The sequence below is a fragment of the Pinus tabuliformis genome, chromosome J (assembly GCF_031772625.1).
Source record: "Pinus tabuliformis cultivar Carrire ecotype Pingquan chromosome J, CPIR1, whole genome shotgun sequence".
NCBI lineage: Eukaryota > Viridiplantae > Streptophyta > Pinopsida > Pinales > Pinaceae > Pinus > Pinus tabuliformis.
In genome coordinates, this window is record NC_142295.1 from 993,814,469 (window position 1) to 993,820,468 (window position 6,000).

Here is a 6,000-nt window from a genome sequence, read left to right on the forward strand (position 1 = left end):
CTGAGTTATAGGTCCACACATGTGAGATGAGTGAATTCTTACTTAGGGGTCTGCATTTCGATGTTGTTCCCAACAAAACCCATGTCCCCAGTTTTCTTCTAGAGGCTTCCAAAATTTCGACTTTAATTCAGTACCGGATGAGCACTGTGTGGAACTGGATGAGCACAGTGTGGTACCGGATGAGCACAAAGCACATAAATAGGTACCGGATGAGCACAGTTTAGTACCGGATGAGCACAATGTGGTACTGGATGAGCAAAAAGCACAGAAATAGGTACCGAATGAGCACAGAGCACAACAATAGGTACCGGGTGAGCACAAAAATAGGTAGCATACGAGTTGAAGTATCAAATTAACTATAGGAATATGTTGCTTGACATAGAAACATATAATTAAACCATCATCAACAAAACTATTGTATAATCATCATTTTAATCACTAAAAATATGGAAAACTATGTATTAACCACATAGAATGAATAACAAGAGATAATGGACGTTTATGGTAAAATTAGGGATATATTATTGACGAAATGCGGGGAGAAGGTGTAATGAAGAGTGTATTTATATAGAATAAAATATGACAAAACTGGAGACCAACAGGCATGGTGTGCATGTTGTACATATGTTGTTGCATGTATGATTGTACATGTGGTGTTGTGTGCATGTTGTGCAGGGGGTGTTTTGTTCAGGTGGTATTATGTACATGCCGTGCATGTGGTGTTGTGTACATGTCATGCATATGGTGTTGTCTACATGTGGTATTGTGTACATGTTGTGCAAGTGGTGTTGTGTACACCTGGTGTTGCGTACACATTATGTAGGTGTTGTTTTATACATTTGGTGTTGTGTACATGTTGTTCAGGTGGTATTGTGTACATGTGGTACTGTGTACATGTTGTACATGTGGTACTGTTGTAAATGTGGTATTGTGTGCATGTCCTACATGTTGTGTTTTGCACATGTGGCATTGTGTGCATATTGTTTTGTGTACGTGTGGTACTGCGTATGTGCATTGTGTAGTCATGTTATCGTGACATGTGTATCCGTTGTGTTGTACTTTGTATATGTATATGTATTGTGTTGTGTTGTACACTGGATGAAGGTGTATGTATTGTGTTGTGTTGTACATTGGATATAGGCGTATGTATTGTGTTGTGGTGTACCTTGGATGTAGGTGTATGTGTTGTATATCAGGTGTGGGTGCATGTATTGTATGGTGTTATATGTCATGTGTGGTTTTCACTATGTGTATGTGTATGTGGTTGAAGAGAAGGCACTAGGTGTTTTTCGGGTATGGAAACCGATCTAGTGTGCATACATAAAGGATGGATTAAAGGATAAGTATTAGTATTTTATTTCAGTTTTAATTATGCATGTGATCTATGATTATGGTTTATGATGGTTATATGTGATCTATGATTTTGATTATGATGATTGATTTTTAAGCTAACTGGATGTGATATGTTTATACATGATGATTTGGTCAAAGATGCTAGTTTGGCTTGTTGCGATAGGAAGTGAACAAAATTGCAAGTGTACTTTGATGATGGGCCACCAATGAGGTATGATTTGAATTCATTTCAATCTATTTTAAATCTAATGAAAATTATGTGCTTGGTACAAGAATGAATGAGCATGCCCAGTTGGGTGGTTGAAACTGGCTACAAGAATTAGCAGCCTTAGTGAAAGGAATTGGATAGGCAGTAGTATGTTGTTAAATCACTTCAAGAGCAGGGCCATTGTGGGACACTAGTGCCCAATATTATGACCAGTATGATGGTTTTGAGGCAGGTATATGCCTTGGTTTTTGGACCTTCTGATGCGAGGAAACCTTGCCAAGGGAGGGGTCGCCCAACGGACTATGTAGAAGAGAAGGGGATGCCCACGGAACTTGGAATGCGTGTGACTGCATGGAAGGACGTGACCGGATTGCCTGAGGGACTATGTAGAAAATAAGGTAAGGTCGGGGAATGTATTTGTTTTGGTCATTAATATTTCCAGATGGAATCAGATGCACATTGGGAGTGTGCCTTGGAACAATGAGTCAGTAATTGTTCACTTATATGACAAGTGACGCAAGATTGTAGCGCTAGACATTGGATGCAGCTTTAACTTTGGCAGTGGATTTTGGAATTCCTGGGAAGGAGGTGAATCATGGTACTACTTTAAGGGTGGAGGTGTAAGCCTCTAGATTCCCTTATTGTGGATGCAAGCATCATATCCTTTTATTTGTTGGTTGAGAAAATGTGCATATGTGTATACGTGTATATTATTGTAAATACAGTATCGAGCTAGAGTTATAAAGCTCCGTAGACAGTATGGTTATTTGTTGGTTGAAGCAAATGTCCATGAGTATATGTGGTTGTTATTGTAAATATCGTAATGAGATGTGTTATAAAGCTCAAGTAAGCAGTATGTTGTTATGTTTTCAGCAAGATGTCATTGTAAATGCTACAACGAGATGTGTTATAAAGCTCCATCGGTAGTATGTTTTGTTTTCAGCGGTTTGCCAATTTGTAGGTGTCATTGAACTTCTAGGACTGTTTTCCCCAAACAGGGAGGGTTCTGTAACAGTCCCAGTAAAAAATCCATGTAAAAGTTAATAAAGGCAAAAATAAGACTATGGTCATGGGACATGTATTCCAAGATGAATTTTAGGAAAAACATCCTAGTGGGTGTTCATTTCGGTTATTATAGCTAAAGGAAATTGGCAAAGGCAATGGCAAAGTCTTTGGAAAGAAAAGAGGCATTAATTGGCATTCATCGAGGAAACGGGGTGCTCCATCCATCAGAGGATCAGCGAACATGCAGCTGACCTAAGACATGGGAGAACCAAGTCTTCAGCGTTAGCAGAGCATGTGATGAAGACCAAGCATCATGTTTGTCTTGAGGAGGCTAAGGTGGTTGCCAAGGTTGCCCAGTTCCATCATCGTAAACTCAGGGAAGCTATTGAGATTGAAAGAAGACCTAACAATCTCAATAGAGATGACAGCTGGTAGATCAGTAGGTGTTGGATCCCTGCCCTTTCATCTTAGTTCGCCTCCCCCCTTCATCTTTTTCGCTTTCGTCGTTCCCCTGGAGCCTTCCTATCTCCTTTGGTTTATCCTTCTTGCTTGGACTCTTTCCGGTCCTTCTCCTTCTTAGTTGTATCATTCCTTTCCCGCCTTTGCCGAGTTGATATTGGTTTTCATAATATTAACATTTTTTTTTTTTTTTTACTCATTATTATTTTATTATTTTTATCTATTTTATATGATCTTTATGTATATTTTTATGTATTTATCTATTAACGAAAATATATTAATAATATCAGTATTATTTAGTCGTCCCCCCCCCCCCTTTTTTCCTGTTTGATATTGGTACTTATATTATTAACAAATATATACTTAGTTTTATTATTAGTATTTTTTATTTTATTTTATTTATCTATTAACGTATACATATTATTATTATTATTATTATTATTATTTTTATTATTATTATTATTATTAATTATTATTTTTTTTATATTTATTTTTTTTATTTTTATTTTTTTCTGTTTTCCGTATCTAGCCTTTATATATTGTTATTATTTTATATAGTTATTAACGAATATATATTTTACTATTTCTTTCATAACTAATTTATATTATTTTTATATCTTAATTTATTTAATTATATTATTATCTAATTTTTCGTAACTAACTTTTATATAGTGTTATTTTACAATTTATATTTTAGCGAATATATATTTATTATTTCTTTAATCTATTTATTTATCTACTAACGAATATTTATTATTATTATTTATTTAATTGCTTGTTTTTATTTTTATTTATTTAGCTATCAACTTACATTTACCTTAGGTATAAAATGTTAGGTCTCCATTATAACTATTTCCCATTTAATAATAATTTTTAATTATTAAATTAATAATGTAACCCCCTCTAAATTATCCATTTGACTTTTTGACTGTCCCTTGGTCAAATCTAGCCGTTGATCTAGATAGCTATTGGAGGCCCTGCTCAGACTATTTAACTTGCAAAGTTGGATTTGTTTCTTCAACTTGTCCTGACGATGAGCCACACTTGCTGGCTCGAAACGCGTCGACAAAGATCTCTTTCTATATGTGATTTACGCCGAAGCTCTTCTTACAACTATTATGGATCACAGAAGTCTCAATTTAACAATTGACTCCCTGCATGGTAAGGCCATTTCTTCTAAGGTTCATCGTTTTGAACGGGCACACTTGCAGGTCTCGAAGTTGAAAACAGATCTAGCCTTTCTGAAGAGACGCAGAGACTCCGTAGTTGTCCCGTTCTTCGCTCAGATAAGCCATCGCCTTCACACTCCTTCTAACCATGGGGTGTTCGTAAAAGCCAGCCTTGCGCTCTTAAGATCTGAAATTGATAGGGTTAGGAGAGACCTCTCTCGTTTCTCTCATGATCTGCTGGGTTTGCACTTGGAGCTTTCGAACTTGATCTCCCCCTCCCTGTGGGCCAGGATAGACGCATGTTCTGCATTAAAATCGTTACAGTTGGAAGAGATCAGGGGACAAAAGCAAGCTACGAAGTTTCAGAGTTTAGCTCGGAAATCCTCTGGTAGTGAATCAGTGGTTAATTTTTCGAGGAGCTACATTTCTGCTGGCCAAAAGTCGGCCCTCCATTCTTGGGTGTCTTTCTCCTCTCCCGTAGAAGGTCAAAGGACCTCTGGGGAGCGCTCTGCTGTTCCTGAGCCTCGTCCCAGGCAGCCTGCTCTTTCCGTTCCGCATTGCTGTCCTTCTGGTGGCAGAGTTGGGACGGCCCCTTCTTCAGTTGGGGTTTATCCTCCTGTTTCTCCGGATCAGCCTGTTATCCAGAGATCGGGCCCGTCTAAGGTTGTTCGTTCGATGGATCAGGTTTCCTTGGCGATGGTTCCTGATGGCGCGACTCCCTCAGGTTCTCCGGTTCATCTTATGCGTAATGGTTGTGCTACTGACCGGGAATGTTCTGTATCTCCATCTCAAGATCGGGGTTTATTGCAGAGTGTCGCACGCTGCCATCAGATTAGCGCTGTTGACCGAAGTGAAATTCCTTCGCTGGATTTGCTTCAGTGCTCAATTGCCCAGAATAGTTGTGTGGCTGACCGGGAGGATGGCTCTGTCTTGTGTTCGATGGACTTTTATCCACCTCAGGGCTCGATTAACCGGTGCAATGACGCTGCTCACCAGAGAGGAGGTTCGCCTTCGGATGATCATGATCGGTTTCATCTGTCCGCGTGCAACAGGAGCTCCATTAACCGGTGCGCTACCAGCCGTAGTGATAATTCGCATTCCAGCATGGGTCGTTTGCATCCTTCCGAGTGCAGGAGTCCGTCGAACAGCCTGGTCAATCCCTGCGGTAACGTTTTTAAACCTGTGTGTAATCGATGTAACGATAATGATAACTGCGCTAACGGTCTTGGTAATAAAGAAAAGTCTTTAAGATATAATGATAGTAAGTATAATATTAATACCATTAATAATTATGATATATTTAATAAGGGCGATTCGAATATTTGGAACGATATAGGTACTAATAATAATAGTTCATATGATAAGAACGATAATATTAGTATTATTAATAATGACCATAATATCAATCAGAGGGATTATTGTTTGAATATTGTTAACAATAACATTAATAATATTATTAACAACAACAATAATAATATTATTAATTATTCAGATAATAATGATAACAATATGAATAATAGTAATATTAGTAAGAATAACATGAATAATATGAATAATAATTATTCTATTAACACTAATAGTATGAATAATATTAGTGCTGATAACAGTTTAGATATTACTAATAATAATATTTTATTACATGAAGATAAAGATAGCAAGGATTTCGATAGCAATGAGGTTTTGAAAGGGGACCCAGTTATTCCTCCCCCTTCTTCCCGGAATAATAAGGTTGTTAACCTTTCTAGTTTTTCTTTCTCTCCCTCTGTTTTTAGTCTTTTAAGCAAGGGTTTAAACTTTGCCCTTGCC